Raw genomic sequence first — 21,498 nt, 5'->3', positions numbered from 1 at the left:
TAGCACATTGTAATAATGAGAAGAACAGACGGAAATGGTGATGAAAATAACGGAAACACAAAATGAGATGAAGAGAAGGGATCAGGGTGAGGCCTGCAAGCGATGGACAGGTAATGTGTCAGGTCAGAGACCTACAAATGGGGACTAAAGAATCAGTGTGATGGACACAGGCAGGCGCAGGGGTGATGGACCCACACTTTGACCGGGCAGGTAGGTAAGTGATGTAAAGATCTCGTGTCATGTATTAGAACAGGAAGAGACAGATGGGTGATGGAGATACAGTGTTTGTCGGAATAGACAGTGTATCAGGCACGTAGACTGTGGGTTGTAGATAGAGGGACTGACCGAACAGGCAGGTAAGTGATGGACAGAACGTGTGTCAAGGTGTCAGGATAGACAGACAGATGCTTTATACAGGGGATGTTGGTGAGGGGCAGAGGGGGTCAGGACAAACAGGATGCAGCTGACAGACAAGCACTGTGACTCGGTTCACAGAGATAGACGAGTAATGAACAGACTACGTGAGTGGACGGACAGATAGTGTGTGAGGAGTGGGACAGAGGTATGCAGTCATTGGGCCACACACAGGAGGACAGAGATTGCCAATCTAATGACTATTGGACAGACCATGTCAAGGCATTAAGCGCTATGAACAGGCAGAGAGTCACCCGGGCCTTATGGAGTCCACATTAACCCCTGATCCCACCTCTGCAGCCACAGCTGCTAGTCAAACCTAAAAACGGACCTTGCTGAAAAATGGAAACAGATCCTTACTTTACCCATGTGCTATGAAAGGGCTGTGCATCCGAGAAGAGGTCACCAGCAGACAAGGCAGTTCCATGTGCTTAACAGCATAGAACTGTGGCGGGGTATTTCTAGTCCTATGACAGCTCAGCAGACTAATGCACCTGCTCCAAACCTATGCATTCACGTGAACTTCACATATTCTCCTCTTCATAGTCTATCAACTGAGTAACCCTTCTGCAGAATGAAGGTTGTTAAAGACTGGCTGTGTCACTTCATCTCTCTCTCTCTATTGTGTCTATCACTACTTTTCTTATTCAGTCTCTAGTTATTCCTATTCTAATACCTTAGCTGACTGAACATTAGAAAAACATGAGCTAAATAAATGAATGCAAACACATAAACCTGCAGTTTACAGCGCTCAAAACGAGAGAAGTGCGTTCTGAAGCGTTATATCAGTAAATATTGTTATTGACAACAAAGAAGCTTGGGTGACTAATTTGGAGTGCAGTTTTCTTTCAAAGCAAATGTGTGGGAGTCTGGAATGAGCAATAACGCATAAACTGCACAGATAGAGCACATCAGATTGTGACAGCCCGGAGGAGCAGTCACCCCTTTAACGTGGCGTATTATTTACCTAAAAACAAAACACTTTCAGCTGTCCTGCTAGGTAGCCCCTCTTCCTACTATGGAAAAACAGTTGCTTTTGAAAAACGGACTATCTTTTAAACATTAGCCTCAACGTGGCGCTACAATAAAACCCCTTATCTGCCGATAGTTTTAAACATGAATATGGATAGCTTTTATTTCAATCTTACTATATTGCTAACCAAAAAAGAGTACCTTTCTACATGACTGCATCTCGCACCGAGCCTCAGCTCCTGTGCCCCTCCCGCCTTTTAGGCAGCTTCCCTCCTCCTGCTTCCCTAAGCCAATCAAATGGCAGCGTTGTGATTGGTGAGGCACAAGCGGAGAGCGCCCAGCCGGGCCATTTTCTCTATGTAGGCTGCATGCAGCCTACATAGAGAAAAAGGGAGAGTGTTCATGACTGGTTTGGTCGGCCCCAGTACCCACAACAGTGGGCAAGCCACTCCCCCCCACCCTCGAGGAGGACCACCCACCCGCCCGCCCACAACCAAGCACTCCAGGCACCTCTCCTTACTCGCCGTGCGAGAAGCAGAATCATAAAATGGTAGTTTCACCATTTTATGTTTCCGCCTTCTCATACGGTGAGAAAGCAGTGGGGCGACAACCCCACGCTCAAATGGAGGAGCCACCACTGCATCAATGCCTCTAAACAACCGTCACCATACCTACACTACACCCATCCATGAACCCTAAAAGTCATTTCTACCCTTAGACTCCACCCATCCTAGAAACCTATAAAAACCCTCACTACACCTAAAGTATACCCATCCTTGAACCCTAGAAGCCCCTTTTATCCATACACTTCACTCATCACTGAACCCTAAAGCCCATCACTACCCCTAATTCCGCCCATTCCTGAACCATAAAATCCCTTTCTACACCTAAACCCCACCCATCCTGACTCCTTAAAGTGTCTCAACACCCCCAAACTCCACCCATCCCTAAAGCTTGAATGACCCCCAGCAGCCTTAAACACCATCAATCCATGACCCCTAAACATTCCTCACCACCCCAAAATTTCACCCATCACTGAACACAGCGCATACTCTAGCACACTCTGTGTTAGGAAACTGACTACGCTTTTGTTAGTAAAGCGCGGGGCAGACTGTGGCCTTTTGTTTAAGTATTGCTGTTAATCGGAGCCCGTGAAGGGGCTCTGATTAACAGCAATACTTAAACAAAAGGCCACAGTATGCCCCGAGCTCCCACAAGAACCACAAGCCCCATCAGCCCCCGCCTCCTTACCTGCACTCCTTACGCCCGCTCCACCGCCACCGCATTCAAAAGTGCCTGATGTTTGTGCCGCTCGCTTCCTTAAAGCGGCCGGCGGCGCGACTCTCTCCCGCGACGTCCTGTGTGCGTGCTCCACGCGAGGCGCTGCGCGTTGACGTCAGGGCAGGTGCGCGCACGCCCTAGAGGGAACGTATGTCTCGTGTGCCATGTCAACCTGGCAAGTACACCCACTTGCTAGGCCCTAACCTTCCCTTTTATTACATGTCAGTCACCCCTAGGTAGGCCCAAGGTATCCCTGTGGCCATGGTGTAGCGTATGTGAATGGTAGAAGATGTACTGATATGTGTGACATGCCCTGATAGTTAAATACAGTGTATTTTGTTTTTCACTATTGAAAGGCTGTCCTATAGGATAGAATGGGAGTTTACTTATCACATCGTATAAGTATACCTTCCCATTGGGACAAGATAGAAAGATGGAGTTTAGTATGCCAGAACTCAGAGTATACAAATTAATCTTTTAGTGACTATGATTTTTATATTGTGTGTTTGAAAATATCACTTTTAGAAAGTAGGTATTTTCTTGCTTAGCCATCATCTGTGCTCTGCTGGTTTGTGGATTGACTGTCTGGCTTTAGAGTGACAGGGGCTAGGGATGTGCATTCCCTATAGGCAGCCGCTGGGGGGCGTTGAGGTGTGTCCTGCCTTTCCTGGTTGAGTCAGGGCTGGGCTGAATAAACCTGGGCTGCATTTAGAGTAGGGGGAGGAGATTTCCTGGCACCTGAATGGGCCTGGTCTGCCTTACACAATACTGTCTCACCACCTGCCGAGAAGCTGGACCAGAGAGGACAGAACTAGTTTTGACTGAACACAGAGCCTCCCTGCCACAAGAGAACAAAGGGAAATGTGGTGTAAATATTGGGGCCCAGAACTTTAGAATACTTCTTGACTCAAGAGGAACCTCTGCCAAGGAGAAGATTTGGGAAAGCTGAAGGAGAAGTACTGCCCCTTTGCAGTGTGCTGTCTGGGGTTGGCCTGCAGTGGCTGCCTCTGCCAAGAAGAGGACAACATCTTTGCTGTGTGATGTATATTCTGCTTGAAGAAGATCTCCAAGGGCTTGAAGTAGAGCTTGCTTTGTGTTCTGAGGTCTCAGGGATACAAAGACTTCACATCCTCTGTCTTCCTGCATCTGAAACTGCTGTTTCAGCTGCCACAGTGGAAAATTGCAACACCAATAGCAGTGAGCAATGCTGTGACCTGCAATGAAGCCGTGGGTACCACTTGGGAAGAGCACAACGCACTGCCTCGACTTGCACTGCAGCTCCGACACGTGCCGATGCTGCACCATATCTACACAGATGCATCATGAGGCCGCTGCCTGCACTAAAGCCAAGGCAAAGCAAGTGATGTTCATGATGTACCGACCGACTCACACCACAGCCCAACTTCATCAACGCCGGTGCTTCATCATCACAGAGCCGATACTGGATGTGGATTACTTCCTAAATCCATCAACACTGCACCGTCGTAAGGAACCGAAGCCTCGCCGCCACCGCTACATCACCTCCCCGGCAACAGTAACAAACCAATGCTTCACCTCCCCGACTACAGTAGGAAACCGAGGCCTCACCTCCCCTGGGGTCATAAAGAACCAACACATCACCTCCCCTATGGTTGTAAGGAACCAACGGCACCTCGTGCCAACGAAGTATCACCTCCCCAACGCTGTGCACTGCCTTTGCTTTCATTTTGCCACTGTACTGTTCTTTAGGGGTCTGTGTGACTCCATGCCTGATGCTGCTCACCTCGTAGTCGGCGCCGTACTTTGGATTTTCATCTGTCACAATGTTGTAATAGCTCCAAGTTGAGTTATTTGTTGCTACAAGCTTTATTTGTGTGAATAACCTAATTTTGAAGATGTCTTGGTATATGTATTGTGGATCTTTGTCATTTTGGTCTTGTTTGGTTTAGATAAAGATTACTTATTTTTCTAAACTGGTGTGGTGTCTATTTGTCGTGTTTTCACTGTATTAGTGTATGTGTGCACACATGCTATACATTCTGCCTTGAAGATAAGCCTGCCTGCTCTTGCCAAGATACCAAGGGGGTGAGCAGGGGTTGTCTAAGGGTATAACTCCCTTACCCTGACTAGAAACAAGGGTCCCTAATTAGACAAAGGTGCAAACCATTGCCAACTTGAGACCCCTATTTATAACAATCATTTTAAACATCTCCCACCTGGTGATCTGTAACCACTTGGCATTCGTGTTTGTGTGCATGGTGAAGAAGGGTATGGACCCTCCTGCCAATACTTGTGTGTCCGAGAAACGTATGAATTCTTCTGGAGTATTCTTGTAGTGAGTCCAACCAAAATACTTTGCAGTTCCGTTTTCATGAGCCTGATGCAGTAAGGTTCTTCTCCAGAAATGACCAGGGTCAGAGTGTGTATGCTTATAACGGAACTATGGGGCTCATTACAATAGCGTAATGATCGCCACCGTTGAGCCGGCATCGTAACGTGAAATACTCCCGCCATATTATGATGGCTGGGGTATCGCTGCGGACCCAAAGTCCGCCCGATGCTTTTCTGCTGGTCGCCAATCAGAACAATTGCCCGCCGGGCGGTGCTGGGCCAGTAACATGGTGGCGGTGCCTAGCAGGTACCTCCAGCCATATTACAATGTGGCTTGCGGACAGTCATTTCCAATGGCGGCGATGCGGCCATGGAAAAGCTGGTGGGGATTGGCTTTGGGGGCCCGTTGTGGGCCCCGGGGTGGTGGGAGTGTGGGGGGTACACTTGGGGGATATTGCAGTTCCCTGCACCAAGTGTCAGGCACCACGTAGTGCCAAGTGGTGCACGGAAATTCCAGGTATGCGATTTTGACATTGCGGCGGGTGCTGCTGTAACGATTCAAAAGGGGGGTGGTGATGGACAGAGTATCTGAATTAAGCAGAACACTCCTACCCAGTCAAAAGATCAGGGCTTGATCCATCACCGTTTTTTAGCTCACTGCACCATCCCAGTTCAGAACCTGGCTACATGCAAATTAGTCTGACCCTGGCCCAGTGCATCATGGGAACAGGGCAGACCAAACTACCAAGCCAATTCTTTACTGGAAAGGAAACAAGCTTCCGGTGACCGGTTTCTGGCATTACAGCCATCTTCGGCCCGGCTTGCTTGAATCCTGATGGTGCAGTGAGCAAGGGACTCACATCTGAGCATACCCTTCCACACTTGTGGTGGCCAAAACGGTTCAAAAGGGGGTGGTGATGGACAGAGTATCTGAATTAAGCAGAACACTCCTACCCGGTCAAAAGATCAGGGCTTCATCCATCACCGTTTTTAGCTAACTGCACCATCCCAGTTCAGAACCTGGCTACATGCAAATTAGTCTGACCCTGGCCCAGTGCATCATGGGAATAGGGCAGACCAAACTACCAAGCCAATTCTTTACTGGAAAGGAAACAAGCTTTTGGGGACCGGTTTCTGGCATTACAGCCGTCTTCGGCCCGGCTTGCTTGAATCCTGATGGTGCAGTGAGCAAGGGACTCACATCTGAGCATACCCTTCCACACTTGTGGTGGCCAAAACGATTCAAAAGGGGGTGGTGATGGACAGAGTATCTGAATTAAGCAGAACACTCCTACCCAGTCAAAAGATCAGGGCTTGATCCATCACCGTTTTTTAGCTCACTGCACCATCCCAGTTCAGAACCTGGCTACATGCAAATTAGTCTGACCCTGGCCCAGTGCATCATGGGAACAGGGCAGACCAAACTAAAAAGCCAATTCTTTACTGGAAAGGAAACAAGCTTCCGGGGACCGGTTTCTGGCATTACAGCCGTCTTCGGCCCGGCTTGCTTGAATCCTGATGGTGCAGTGAGCAAGGGACTCACATCTGAGCATACTCTTCCACACTTGTGGTGGCCAAAACGATTCAAAAGGGGGTGGTGATGGACAGAGTATCTGAATTAAGCAGAACACTCCTACCCAGTCAAAAGATCAGGGCTTGATCCATCACCGTTTTTTAGCTCACTGCACCATCCCAGTTCAGAACCTGGCTACATTCAAATTAGTCTGACCCTGGCCCCAGTGCATCATGGGAACAGGGCAGACCAAACTACCAAGCCAATTCTTTACTGGAAAGGAAACAAGCTTCCGGGGACCGGTTTCTGGCATTACAGCCGTCTCCGGCCCGGCTTGCTTGAATCCTGATGGTGCAGTGAGCAAGGGACTCACATCTGAGCATACCCTTCCACACTTGTGGTGGCCAAAACGATTCAAAAGGGGGTGGTGATGGACAGAGTATCAGCAGAGCACTCCTACCCAGTCAAAAGATCAGGGCTTGATCCATCACCGTTTTTTAGCTCACTGCACCATCCCAGTTCAGAACCTGGCTACATGCAAATTAGTCTGACCCTGGCCCAGTGCATCATGGGAACAGGGCAGACCAAACTACCAAGCCAATTCTTTACTGGAAAGGAAACAAGCTTTTGGGGACCGGTTTCTGGCATTACAGCCGTCTTCGGCCCTTCTTGCTTGAATCCTGATGGTGCAGTGAGCAAGGGACTCACATCTGAGCATACCCTTCCACACTTGTGGTGGCCAAAACGATTCAAAAGGGGGTGGTGATGGACAGAGTATCTGAATTAAGCAGAACACTCCTACCCAGTCAAAAGATCAGGGCTTGATCCATCACCGTTTTTTAGCTCACTGCACCATCCCAGTTCAGAACCTGGCTACATGCAAATTAGTCTGACCCTGGCCCAGTGCATCATGGGAACAGGGCAGACCAAACTACCAAGCCAATTCTTTACTGGAAAGGAAACAAGCTTCCGGGGACCGGTTTCTGGCATTACAGCCGTCTTCGGCCCGGCTTGCTTGAATCCTGATGGTGCAGTGAGCAAGGGACTCACATCTGAGCATACCCTTCCACACTTGTGGTGGCCAAAACGATTCAAAAGGGGGTGGTGATGGACAGAGTATCTGAATTAAGCAGAACACTCCTACCCAGTCAAAAGATCAGGGCTTGATCCATCACCGTTTTTTAGCTCACTGCACCATCCCAGTTCAGAACCTGGCTACATTCAAATTAGTCTGACCCTGGCCCCAGTGCATCATGGGAACAGGGCAGACCAAACTACCAAGCCAATTCTCTACTGGAAAGGAAACAAGCTTCTGGGGACCGGTTTCTGGTATTACAGCCGTCTTCGGCCCGGCTTGCTTGAATCCTGATGGTGCAGTGAGCAAGGGACTCACATCTGAGCATACCCTTCCACACTTGTGGTGGCCAAAACGATTCAAAAGGGGGTGGTGATGGACAGAGTATCTGAATTAAGCAGAGCACTCCTACCCAGTCAAAAGATCAGGGCTTGATCCATCACCGTTTTTTAGCTCACTGCACCATCCCAGTTCAGAACCTGGCTACATGCAAATTAGTCTGACCCTGGCCCAGTGCATCATGGGAACAGGGCAGACCAAACTACCAAGCCAATTCTTTACTGGAAAGGAAACAAGCTTCCGGGGACCGGTTTCTGGCATTACAGCCGTCTTCGGCCCGGCTTGCTTGAATCCTGATGGTGCAGTGAGCAAGGGACTCACATCTGAGCATACCCTTCCACACTTGTGGTGGCCAAAACGATTCAAAAGGGGGTGGTGATGGACAGAGTATCTGAATTAAGCAGAACACGCCTACCCGGTCAAAAGATCAGGGCTTGATCCATCACCGTTTTTTAGCTCACTGCACCATCCCAGTTCAGAACCTGGCTACATGCAAATTAGTCTGACCCTGGCCCAGTGCATCATGGGAACAGGGCAGACCAAACTACCAAGCCAATTCTTTACTGGAAAGGAAACAAGCTTCCGGGGACCGGTTTCTGGGATTACAGCCGTCTTCGTCCCGGCTTGCTTGAATCCTGATGGTGCAGTGAGCAAGGGACTCACATCTGAGCATACCCTTCAACACTTGTGGTGGCCAAAACGATTCAAAAGGGGGTGGTGATGGACAGAGTATCTGAATTAAGCAGAACACTCCTACCCGGTCAAAAGATCAGGGCTTCATCCATCACAGTTTTTTAGCTAACTGCACCATCCCAGTTCAGAACCTGGCTACATGCAAATTAGTCTGACCCTGGCCCAGTGCATCATGGGAACAGGGCAGACCAAACTACCAAGCCAATTCTTTACTGGAAAGGAAACAAGCTTCCGGGGACCGGTTTCTGGCATTACAGCCGTCTTTGGCCCGGCTTGCTTGAATCCTGATGGTGCAGTGAGCAAGGGACTCACATCTGAGCATACCCTTCCACACTTGTGGTGGCCAAAACGATTCAAAAGGGGGTGGTGATGGACAGAGTATCTGAATTAAGCAGAACACTCCTACCCAGTCAAAAGATCAGGGCTTGGTCCATCACCGATTTTTAGCTCACTGCACCATCCCAGTTCAGAACCTGGCTACATGCAAATTAGTCTGACCCTGGCCCAGTGCATCATGGGAACAGGGCAGACCAAACTACCAAGCCAATTCTTTACTGGAAAGGAAACAAGCTTCCGGGGACCGGTTTCTGGCATTACAGCCGTCTTCGGCCCGGCTTGCTTGAATCCTGATGGTGCAGTGAGCAAGGGACTCACATCTGAGCATACCCTTCCACACTTGTGGTGGCCAAAACGATTCAATAGGGGGTGGTGATGGACAGAGTATCTGAATTAAGCAGAACACTCCTACCCAGTCAAAAGATCAGGGCTTGATCCATCACCGTTTTTTAGCTCACTGCACCATCCCAGTTCAGAACCTGGCTACATGCAAATTAGTCTGACCCTGGCCCAGTGCATCATGGGACCAGGGCAGACCAAACTACCAAGCCAATTCTTTACTGGAAAGGAAACAAGCTTCCGGGGACCGGTTTCTGACATTACAGCCGTCTTCGGCCCGGCTTGCTTGAATCCTGATGGTGCAGTGAGCAAGGGACTCACATCTGAGCATACCCTTCCACACTTGTGGTGGCCAAAACGATTCAAAAGGGGGTGGTGATGGACAGAGTATCTGAATTAAGCAGAACACTCCTACCCAGTCAAAAGATCAGGGCTTGATCCATCGCCGTTTTTTAGCTCACTGCACCATCCCAGTTCAGAACCTGGCTACATGCAAATTAGTCTGACCCTGGCCCAGTGCATCATGGGAACAGGGCAGACCAAACTACCAAGCCAATTCTTTACTGGAAAGGAAACAAGCTTCCGGGGACCGGTTTCTGGCATTACAGCCGTCTTCGGCTCGGCTTGCTTGAATCCTGATGGCGCAGTGAGCAAGGGACTCACATCTGAGCATACCCTTCCACACTTGTGGTGGCCTAAACGATTCAAAAGGGGGTGGTGATGGACAGAGTATCTGAATTAAGCAGAACACTCCTACCCAGTCAAAAGATCAGGGCTTGATCCATCACCGTTTTTTAGCTCACGGCACCATCCCAGTTCAGAACCTGGCTACATGCAAATTAGTCTGACCCTGGCCCAGTGCATCATGGGAACAGGGCAGACCAAACTACCAAGCCAATTCTTTACTGGAAAGGAAACAAGCTTCCGGGGACCGGTTTCTGGCATTACAGCCGTCTTCGGCCCGGCTTGCTTGAATCCTGATGGTGCAGTGAGCAAGGGACTCACATCTGAGCATACCCTTCCACACTTGTGGTGGCCAAAACGATTCAAAAGGGGGTGGTGATGGACAGAGTATCTGAATTAAGCAGAACACTCCTACCCAGTCAAAAGATCAGGGCTTGATCCATCACCGTTTTTTACCTCACTGCACCATCCCAGTTCAGAACCTGGCTACATGCAAATTAGTCTGACCCTGGCCCAGTGCATCATGGGAACAGGGCATACCAAACTACCAAGCCAATTCTTTACTGGAAAGGAAACAAGCTTCCGGGGACCGGTTTCTGGCATTACAGCCGTCTTCGGCCCGGCTTGCTTGAATCCTGTCACAATGTTAAAATGCGGAATGCGACCGCCAGGGTGGCATCCTAATTTGCGGTGTGGGACCGCCGCATGTTTGGCGGCTTGTTCCAACACCATGAGGATGGCGGGCAGACTCAGGTCCTCCCGCCATCCTAATAGGCCCCTAAGTCCACGCCATCCATGAACGAGCTCAGTGTTGGCAAAATCGCTGCACTACCAGTACATTGCATTCAGCATGGAGGTTCCCCATTGCATTTCCAGAATGTAAAGGATCGTGCTGCAGTTTTAATTTGTGCCCAGGGGAAGCGTTCTTTTCCCTCTGAAACACAAGGAGTACAGTGTAAGTTTCTATACAATTAGAAGTTGCGCCTTCCCTTCAAGCCAACTGTATCCACCCACCTCGGTGTCCCAGATTTCCTGACATGGGGTGTCTATGCTTTTGTTCAACCCTCCCCTATAAGACTCATTTCCCTTTTGCATCATCGAGCTGTACGGCCCTACATAGGAACTCCATGTCTGGGGTGCACTTGTTGAAGAAGACTTGGGGCTGGAGCTGTCCGCGAGCTCACCAGGAGTAAAGGGATATATTTCTAATGTGAAGTGATGAGAATGAGGCTTTGATTGTGTGGAGCATCGAGATTTGAAAATACTTCTTACCGGTGGCTTCTTGGGCAAAGAGTGGTGTGCATAGCCAGCTCCGAGAGGCTCGGAGAGAAACCGGCACAGTGAGAGAGCAGCCAGCGGTGAGGGTGACCAGTGTGGAGTGTTTGAGGATGGCTGTCCAGGGAGTGAGGAAAACCTGTAGGCTTACTTCCAGGGTTGTGTGGAGGGGGGAAACAGCTGTGTTAGAGGCAGCTTCCCTAAACCTGCTTTACACATCTCAGACGCTGCTTAGAACATCTTCAGGTGGTCGGAGTACACTACAAGGGATAGTAAAAATACAGGACCTGTCCGGAATATCTGAAAATATAGACAGAGGACTGGAGGAGGTGAGAGAAGGGGAGACCCAAACTGGAAGCTGTCAAGGTAGGAAGATGGCAGGGGACAGCTTAATGACAGGGGGAGGTACAGAAGCCAAATAGATACACACTGAGGAGTGCAGGGAGGTTGGTGGTGACCCTAATATATCTAAGAAGCAAGTCCTTCAAGGAAGGAAGTTGGCAGTAGGCCCCATAAAAGTGAAAGCGAAGTACTGAGGTTGGGCAAGAAAAAACTCCGGTGTTGCCGAAAGAAATGATTTTGCCCCCCACAGAGCAGAAAGGTGTACTTGGGCATTCTCAATCACTGAGGTCACGTAAGACAATTCAGTCCCCTAAATTTAAAACTCTAAATATTACCCCCTCTCCTAGAGCTTTTTTCAAATTATTTGAAAAAAGCCTGGAATCCAGTAAGGTTCCACCTTCTCCTGACACACCACAAGCTCTCTCTGTGGAGGTCTTAGACTCAAGGTTTGAGGCAACAACCACTGTAATGGATAAAGGGCTCAAGGATACATTGGAAGAGCAGTGTCAAGACTACAGTTTGAAGGCATTGGAAGTGCCTCAGATTCCTGTTGGTCCAAATCGGTATCAGAGCCTGGCAGACTCTTTGGGGAGTGCAGGCAGGAGAGGAGAGATGGAAGGTGACACTGCTAGCTTAGTTAGACCAAAACCCAGTAATGTGTCTGTTAGACCAGGAAAAGTAGGACATGAGCATAATGATATTCCTTTGGTCACCCTGGAGTGAAAGTCCCTTCCTATGAATATGTTGCCAGATTAATAAAAAGAATATGTTGCCAGATTAATAAAATTACAACAGAACCTAGACCTGAAGACAGCAAGGGGTCGAAACCTCGAATGGTATGTAGGAAAAATTGAGGAGGTGTTCCAAACTCTTAGTATAGGACTAAAAAATATAAATAGAGGCAAAAATAAAAACAAAGCGAAAAGCCAGAAGACAGAGAAACCCACCGGCTGGTTTACAAGGGAATGCCAGGAGGAAAAAAGGGAAGTTAGGAGAATGACCCGCTGCAATAAGCAAAAGAGAGACCAAGATAGTGTAAACACCAAAGTGGGCCTAAAAAGAGAATATACCATGCTTATCAGAAGGGCAAAAATGGAATTTAAAGAGGGGTGCTGGCAAAAATTACTCGAGGCAATTGAAACTAAGAACTTACGCCACTTCTGGAAGTTAGTCCACTCAGCAGTAGATCGCCAACCAGGGAAAATGAACTGCATAGTAGAAGAGGTAGCATGGGAGGAGTATTTACAGGATCTGTATAGCCCAGGGAAAGACCGGGAAGAAAATCTGTACACAGACTGGAGCGGTCTGGTAGCAGATATAAAACCCGGTTTTTCTGCCCAAGAGGTTAAAAAGACGATAAAGGGTCTGAATCTCTCAAGAGCGGCAGGCCCAGATAACCTCCCGGCTCAAATAATCAAAACTCATGTAGATTGGTTGGCGGAATTTTTTGCAAATATGTTTGAAGTCATTCTAGACACTGGGAAACTCCCTGATAACTGGAATGGGGCTATAATAAGGCCAATACATAAGAAAGGGGAGATGAACAACCTGAAAAATGATAGATTAATTAATCTACTAGACATCGGGGAGAAAATATTTGCCAAAATAGTGCTTGGCAAATTAAAGGACTGGGTAGAAGAGAACTCAATTATCCCGGTGGAACAGGGGGGTTTTAAAGAAGGGCTCTCCACCGTGGATCACTGTTATGCCCTGTGGGCCCTTGGCCGGAAGTCGATAGAACAAAAGGGGAACCTGTTTTGCTGTTTCGTCGACTTCCGGGCAGCCTTTGATTCGGTGGACCGGGGGAAACTATGGGAATGCCTGGTTAAATATGAAATCCCGGTGTGCTTACTTGAAATCCTGAAAGAATTACATAGAGGGAATTGGGCCCAAGTCATTAAAGACACACAAGGGGCATTGACAAAGAAAATTGAAATAGGGAATGGGCTGAGACAGGGCTGCGTTTTAGCTCCGCTCCTGTTTTCAATATTTCTAGCTGATCTGCCAGCAGCACTAGAGGTAGAAAGAAGCGCAAGCCCGAGAATGAATAGTAGAAAGGTCTCATGCTTGCTATATGCAGATGACCTTGTGATTACTGACCTAACAGAGCTCGGGCTACAAAGAAAATTAAATGCATTCCATGATTACTGTAAGGATAAATTGCTGATAGTGAACATAGAAAAAACAAAGATCATGCACTTCGGAAAAGGGACCAAGAGTTTTAGCTGGTACATAGATAAAATAAAATTAGAAACGGTAAAAGAATATAAATATCTTGGTCTTTGGTTTGAATCCTCTTTAAAATAGGATATACATTTGGAACACCGAAAGGCAAAAGCATCTTCCTCCATTTGTGGCCTGAAAAAATTCAATAAAAACTATGGGGATATGTCACACAAACCGATACTAAAAGCATATGAGGCCATGATACCGCCCCAAGTACTGTATGGTGCGAAGTGCTCCTTCTAAGCGGAAAGGGAGGCTGGGATCGGGAGGAAGGTAAGGCCCTGAAAACATTACTGTCACTGCCAAAGTCATCAATGATACAGGCAATTAGACTGGAAACAGATACGATCGGATGGAATACTCAGGCCAAAATGGCGATGGTAAGATTCTGGAAACGCCAATCCCAGGGGGAAGGGGAAAAGGTCTCACATTGGTGTAGTGAGGAAATCCGCCACAGTAACCTAAGATGGGCACTAGACGCAAAAAGAAAAATAAAGGAAATAATTGGGAACCTAAAAGTAGGAGTAAACCAAAATTCCCTAGATGTGGAGTTCACGAAGAGTGCACTCAGAGCACAAGGAAGGGAGTACTCTAGAAGGCAGGATATAGGATATCTAAGAAACAAAAAATCAGTGGTAAATATGATAGAATCTTGGGAAAACGAGACGGGGTACCCATACTTAGAAACCATGCCAAATTACGGACTTAGGTGGGAGATACTGAAAAACCGAATTGGCACCATCCCTTGGCTAATGGAGGGGAGAGTTAAGGCAGAAATGTTATATCCAGATGGTACATGTAAATGTGGCCTGGGGGTCAAGTGTGAAATGTTGCACATACTACTTGACTGCTTGACATGTCTATAAGTGAGAAAACGGTTCTTACGACCTTTATTTATAAAACATGGCATAAGACAACGTGTACAAGCGACAAACTTACTGATAGGAATGGAAAATCTGGATATGGAAATTGCACTTGGGAACTATCTGAAAGGGGTGAATCGCTTAGCGCAGGAACAGCAATAGAAATCAAATTGAGGAACCTACTTGTATCCCATTCCCAGATATAAATAAAAGCTAAGATACGAGGGATTGCAAGCCCATAAGAAATCAGATAGTACTGTAATGAGAAACATATGGAAATGACCTCGTTTTAAATGTAATAACTTCCAGTTTTATTATGTATAGCATGTGTTTTAAAATTCTTTTTAACGATTTTATGTCTGTGCTACCCATAGAATGCCTTTTTAAAATTTGTATAACATTTAGGAAGCGGCATGGAGAGTAACAGCCTGATTTTATAATTTTTTTACGGTTTTTGATATTGATGTGATGCATTTCTATTTCGATCTCATTGTTTAAAGACCACGGTCTAAATAAACAGAGTTTCTCTCTCCCTTCCTATGTCACTCACTCCAAACCTTGTAGAGTCCGAGTCTCAGGCCTGCTCTTTAGAACAGTTAATGAAAATCTCTTCTGGAGGAGATTAGAAGGGGGTTTGCCACTTGTCAAGCCACTCAAAAGGAGATTCAGGGTGTTTGTGAGGGCTTGCTGACAGGTTTAAATCCCTATCTGGAAGCCTAGACCACCTGATAAACTTTGGGATGGTAGCTGGGCATGAGGCCTACTCTTCCAAGACAGAGGGTATGGTGTGGAATATAGCTGAGAGCCACAGGTTGATACAGAGGGAACTAAAATATTTGGGTCTAAAAGTATGTTGCTCTTTACAAAAACTGGCAGAGCTAAACTTCCACAAAACAATGGAAAAAACAATAAGGTTATTACTTAGTTGGTCCCATCTTCAATTAATGATACTTGGGTGGACTAATTTAATAAAAATGCAAATATTTTAGAAATGTACTTTCTTCTTTTTAATATGATACCCTTCCGTTTCAAGAGCACATGGCTGCAAAATCTTCATGTTAGAATAGACTCATTTATATGGGCCTCTAAGGGCACGAGAATTGCAAGACAAGTGTTTCTGAGGAAATATGATAAAGGGGCATTGCACTTCCAGATTTTCAATTATATGCATGGGATTTTCAATTTAAAAAACGTTAAGTGTTTGTTGTCTGAAAAGGATGGGTCAGGCAGTTATAAGCTATGGGGGGCCTTGCTAAATGAAGTGGAAGTTGGTGGGTCTAAGTTTATGTATAAATTCAGGGGCCAGAGGTACTTTGGAAAAGTAAGGCTAAAAATGTTGCAAGCAGTGGCCTGATTGTGGGCCCAGATTCGACGAGTAAAAAACCTGTCATACCATTGTAGGTAGGCTCCAATATGGGATACCCCAGACTCCCGAGAATGTTTTGAAGACAGGCTTGCTGTGAATTTAAGGGAAGCAGACATTATTGAATGGGGCTAGATCCTTCAAGAGGGAAAGCTTTGTTCATGGGAGCAGTTTCAGCAAGTAACCAACAAGATGGTGTCCAAGTTAAAATGTATCCAACTAAAAAGTTGGTCCTGAGCAATGGAAGGAGATAAAGCTGGCACCAACAATTTGGAGGAGCACTTGATCTACAGCCCGCAATGTAAGAAGGTGGTGATAACCTGGTAAGGGATGGTTATGGATATCTCAGAGGAAGGTCAGAGAACACCTAACTCTTCTTGGGTAGAAATAATGCTGAATTCAAATCTCGATCAAATATCTCAAGTATTTTTCCAGTTATATAGGGTGGTTAAAGTACCATATTTCAGAAGGAACCATCTTTTTTACCTCCACAGAGCCTACTGGTCACCAAAAGGGCTTGCAACACTGAAGGGTTCTAAAGAGGCATATTGCAAGAAATTTGGCCCAAAAAATGCTGACGATGTCCATATGTTCATACTTTGCCCCAAATATTCAGGATTTGTAGGAGGATGTTTCTAAGTTTTTGAACACCTGCTTACATTCTCAAATCCAGGTAAGCCCTGAATTATTTCATGGATGTCACCAGAAGTTGGAGACCCTTTGGGTTATGAGAACAAAATGAAATGGTATTCTACTTACTTTTGTTGGGAAGAAGACAGATTTGTAAGTATTGGATCCATTTGATGTCCCCCTCAAAAGCAAAGTGGCTTGACTCAGTTTTATATGTTCATAGGATGGATTTGAGCCGTACCTGTTTAAAAAATGTGGCTATGTTATGGGCCCCTTGACTATTTGGTTGAAAAGGAATGATGGAGAATAATGTTCAAGTTCAATTAGGAAGGGATGAAATAGGTTCATTTTTGATTGGGTCCTATGATTACAGCCTTTTGGGTACATGACACGGTACTCAAGACCCTCTTTCCACAATGCTGTTTTCTCGAAAGGTTTCCTCTAAGGGCAGACTACTTAGGCAGAGGGGAAGCTGGAGGTTTCAGTTGGAAGCAAGCATGGCAAATTGGGACAAAAAAAGGCTGCTGTGTAGTCCATATGGAATACTAGTGTTTGGGTTGGTGCAATTATAGGTGACATGGGAGAGATCCCTACACAAACACTGTGATAGTTTCGGAGCAAACTCCATTTGGACAGGCAGTTCTTTAAGAGCAAATAGGTGCAACAGCACCCAAACAAGACAGAGGTTACAAAAATACATTGCAGGTCTTTGGTATGGATCCAGGGGCGATGTCTGTGGCCCTCTGGTTATCGTGTTTTTTTGTTCAACAGTTAAATCAAAACGTTTCCAGTTCAGTTCGTAAGTTTGATTCACACACTTTAGATCCATGTTGGGGTGATGATGTGGCATCTGAACGTTGGTGCACTTGGAGATTTTGATTGCAAACCTGTTGAATAAGACATTGGTTCATTTGTTAATTCAGAAAAACCTTGCATGAGCACTGTTGGTAATTTATTTCTTTGTGGGTTCCTGTATTTTCCTCAGGGGTGTGTTCTCCCCACTCCTTTTATGCAATGTTGAATGAGGCACCGGAAGTTGGCCCCAATCGAGGTATCTTTTTGATGGTGAAAGCTTAAAGGTGGCTTATGGGAAATCAGGGAAATTAATCTATTTTAGGAGCCTTCGTACTCACCTGGGTTCTTGGATTAGTTACTTATGTTTATGGTGTCGTCTTGATCATAGGGATGGATAGTATCAGTTTTGATCTAGGGCTTTATGGGCACTACCAGCTTTCTGAGACCCTGTCTCTGCTGATGTGTGCATGGGGGCACCACGGGTGTCAGTTGCTTTCAACCTACACATGCATAGGACTGAATAAGGTAGGGACATGTTACTGTTAAGTGTTGTTCGTGGTTGCAATACTCCCCAATATTATGTGTGCCGCAGCATGTGCCATGGAACATGCACTCCCTTGTAGTCAGATTTCTCTACCACGCCCTCTCTCTTGGGCTACTTTTGTTTTGTTTTTGAATTTTTTCTAGATCCCACAAGATCTGCTATCTCACTTAACAGGAGGTGGAGGGGGTCGGAACGTTGTTCTGTGCCTCCATGTACCTCTGATCATGCCAACTTGCAGTGTCCGAGGTCAGGATTTACTGCTTTCTCTGGATGGTGTAAGTGAGGCCAGATGCATTGGTTGATTGCTAGGCCTGATACAGAGGGTCCTGTACTCACCCATGCCACTGGAATTAAGCTATCCTGGCTGAAGAGGGGTAAAACCCTGAAACAAGTCCTAGGATGCTTGTTTCCAGTCCAGGGAGGACCTGGCCTGGCAGTTCAGGCTGGACTGTTCCCATTGGGCACAGGGTCAAGACTGATTTGCATATGGCTGTGTTAAAAAAAACTATGGATTTAGGCCCAGATCTCTGTACTGGGGTGAATGTATGACAATGTTCTGTATTCTGGCCATCAATTGTTGTTTTTGCATTTGTCACCCCGAGTGGGACGGGTATGCCCAGACGTAGGTCCTGTGCTCTCCATGCCACTGGAATCAAGCTATGCTGACTGAAGAGGGGTGAAACCCTGAAACTGGTCCTAGGATGCTTGTTTCCAGTCCAGGGAGGACCTGGCCTGGCAGTTCAGGCTGGACTGTTCCCATTGGGCACAGGGTCAAGACTGATTTGCATATGGCTGTGTTCAAACTGGAATGGCATGGTGAGCAATAAACGATGGATTTAGGCCCAGATCTCTGTACTGGGGTGAATGTATGACATTGCTCTGCATTCTGTCCATCAATTGTTGTGTTTGCATTTGATACGGAGGGTGAGTGCCTTCTGCGTTCTACTCCTGCCTCAAGCTGCTACAGAATTTGCGGTCTCTGCTCTCCCAGGCACCCCTCTCCCTCGGATCATGTCTTCACAGTTGTGTTTGGATCTGTGGTTCCTGACTTGTGGCTAGGTACTTCTAACTAGCAGACATGCTCCTGTTGCTATTTTAGAGGGGTATGGCATGGTGACCAGACTTCAGAGGAAAGAAAAGAAAGCATTGTTAAGTTTACAATAGTGTGGGTATCCTGGACCAAGGCCCAGACCCTCACCAAACTTTTGCCTAGAGATGATGACTGGACCGGGACTGCCTAGCAATTCTGGGATGTCTGGCTAATCTGGTGAACCTCCCAATTGACTTGACTCCATGAGGGTGCTTCGCAACCTATTGGCTCTTCTGCGTGTGCTATGGAGGTTATGGGATCATCACTATCCCAAGCGCATGGGAAACCTGGTTCCCACAACTTGAGAACAGCTTAGTTTTAGTACTGAAAGGGGGCCTCCTTTTTTGCCGGAGTCTTCAAGTCTCTTTGAAGGTGTGATCAGGGCTTTACGCCATGATGACACTTTGGCCCCGGGTTGGATGCCCGAAAATGGGGACCATTTGATCTAGTGATTAGAGGCTGTCTCTATTGACTTTGGACATGGGGACCTGGGTGCCTTTTTTTTAAGTACTTGGTCTGCAGGCGCACTTAATGGCAAACTCCAGTGAGGATACCCAATTGTCAGAACACATATAGCAGCCCTGAATCCCCCGGTGCCTGTAAAGGTTTGTATTCCCAACGCTGTCTCATTGGTCCGTCTTCTGATGACATTCGGAATATTGGAATGTTATGGTACAAGATTCCACCACAACTGTAGAGGGGAGAGCTAGCTGCACCATCACCACCCTTCATCTATATCTCTATGAAAGCTATTGTGCTACCACTCAATTGTATGAGCCAGTACAGAAATTTGTGAAGCTAGCTGAAACCATAAGTTTGCATTTGTTAGGATATTGAGAGTGCAGAAACATACATTTGTGTAGTGTTGATTTATTTGTTCTTCTTGTAGCAGCAGATGTCTCCTGATCTTTTCCATCCTTAAATGAAGTAGGCGAACCTAACTTATATTGGAAACTTTGGTTACATCATACAAGTTGTACCTGATAACAATTAAGGGTGAACATTTTTCCTCCTTATGCAAGTAACATATCATGGCTTTATTATTAGGTGTCTAGAATTGTTTACTGGATGGGACAGAAAGTCAAGTAATGTTATTCCTGTGTCATCAACGACTTAGCCAAAGTGACTTGCAACCCGCCTCTTTGTTCTGTAGTTGTTCCAGATTGGGATAGAGTAGTGTTTCATACAGTTGGGTCTATAAGTGGGATTGGGTGGAAGGCAGTTATGTATTAGTGGATTACCCCAAAAGATGGCGCTTTCCAAGACTGTACCTCAAGGCACAATAATGTGCTAATAGATACTCAGAAGGAAGTATTTCCTGATGAAGGTATCCCTCAAGAAATAATCACTGATAACCATGTTCAATTGTTGTCCGACAACATGAAAGACTGTTTGCAAGAGTTGACTGTACATCACTTGACGACTATTTTGTACTGTTCCAAAGTGAATGGCTTTGTTGAGTTGAAACACATGATGGCTCAATAGTGTTTCCAATTGTGACAGTGAATAGGATCCCAAGAAAAGGGCATTTTAGGAAATGATATATGCCCACTATACCAGTCCTAGCTTTCTTCATTCCAGTTTCTTAATTCCATTCCATCAAAGACATGGAGGCAGGAACCATATATCTCTCCATGGTAAGTATTGCAGCTTCTCTCATCCTTTAAGGTTTGATGAGCGGACAAAAACCTAGTCAGACTGGAAAATGGTCTAATATTGGGATGGACAGGGTGGACAGGCTGTGCAGTTGCAATTCAAAATGAGATGTCAGATTCTGAGACAGAGACTGTTAAACACATCTAGACATTAGTGCAAGTTTCAAACATGGCTAAATTGTGATGCATCAGAGGATACTTTATGGAAACTATTCCTGAATGTCAGTTGATATATGTTCCTAGAGGATGCCTAACCATGTGCAAAATTAGTTGTGAAGTACTCGGGTGTGGCTGTGTGTGTGTCCCTGAAACTGTTTCAGCCCGGCTCACATACACGAGCTGGGGAGGGCTGGGGGAGGCTGTACACATTGCTCGCCTGGAGCTGTGGGTCCTGTGTCCCATAAATCATTGGTTCAAGTCCCAGGAGCCCTCATACCTGGCGCCTGTGCAGGAGAAATGTGCCTTGAGAGTCTATTCTTCATGGTGAGATGTTGTTACAGCCTATCTGCCCCCTCCCCCAGCAGGGAGGCACAGAAATGCCCTCCCATGAGCGGGAAAGAAGAAGGAAGAAGACACAGAGATACTGACCCCTTTCCCCCATGAGAGAGGCCCAGAAAAGTTGGGTGGATGAATGATGGGTGGATGGATGGATGAAAGGGTGGACTGATGAAGGATGGATGGATGGATATGTGAAAAGGTGGGTAGATGCATGATGAGTGGATGGATGGATGAAAGGGTGGAAGGATGGATGAAAGAGTG

The sequence above is a fragment of the Lissotriton helveticus genome, chromosome 1_1 (genome assembly GCF_964261635.1).
Source record: "Lissotriton helveticus chromosome 1_1, aLisHel1.1, whole genome shotgun sequence".
NCBI lineage: Eukaryota > Metazoa > Chordata > Amphibia > Caudata > Salamandridae > Lissotriton > Lissotriton helveticus.
This window is presented reverse-complemented; position numbering follows the sequence as displayed.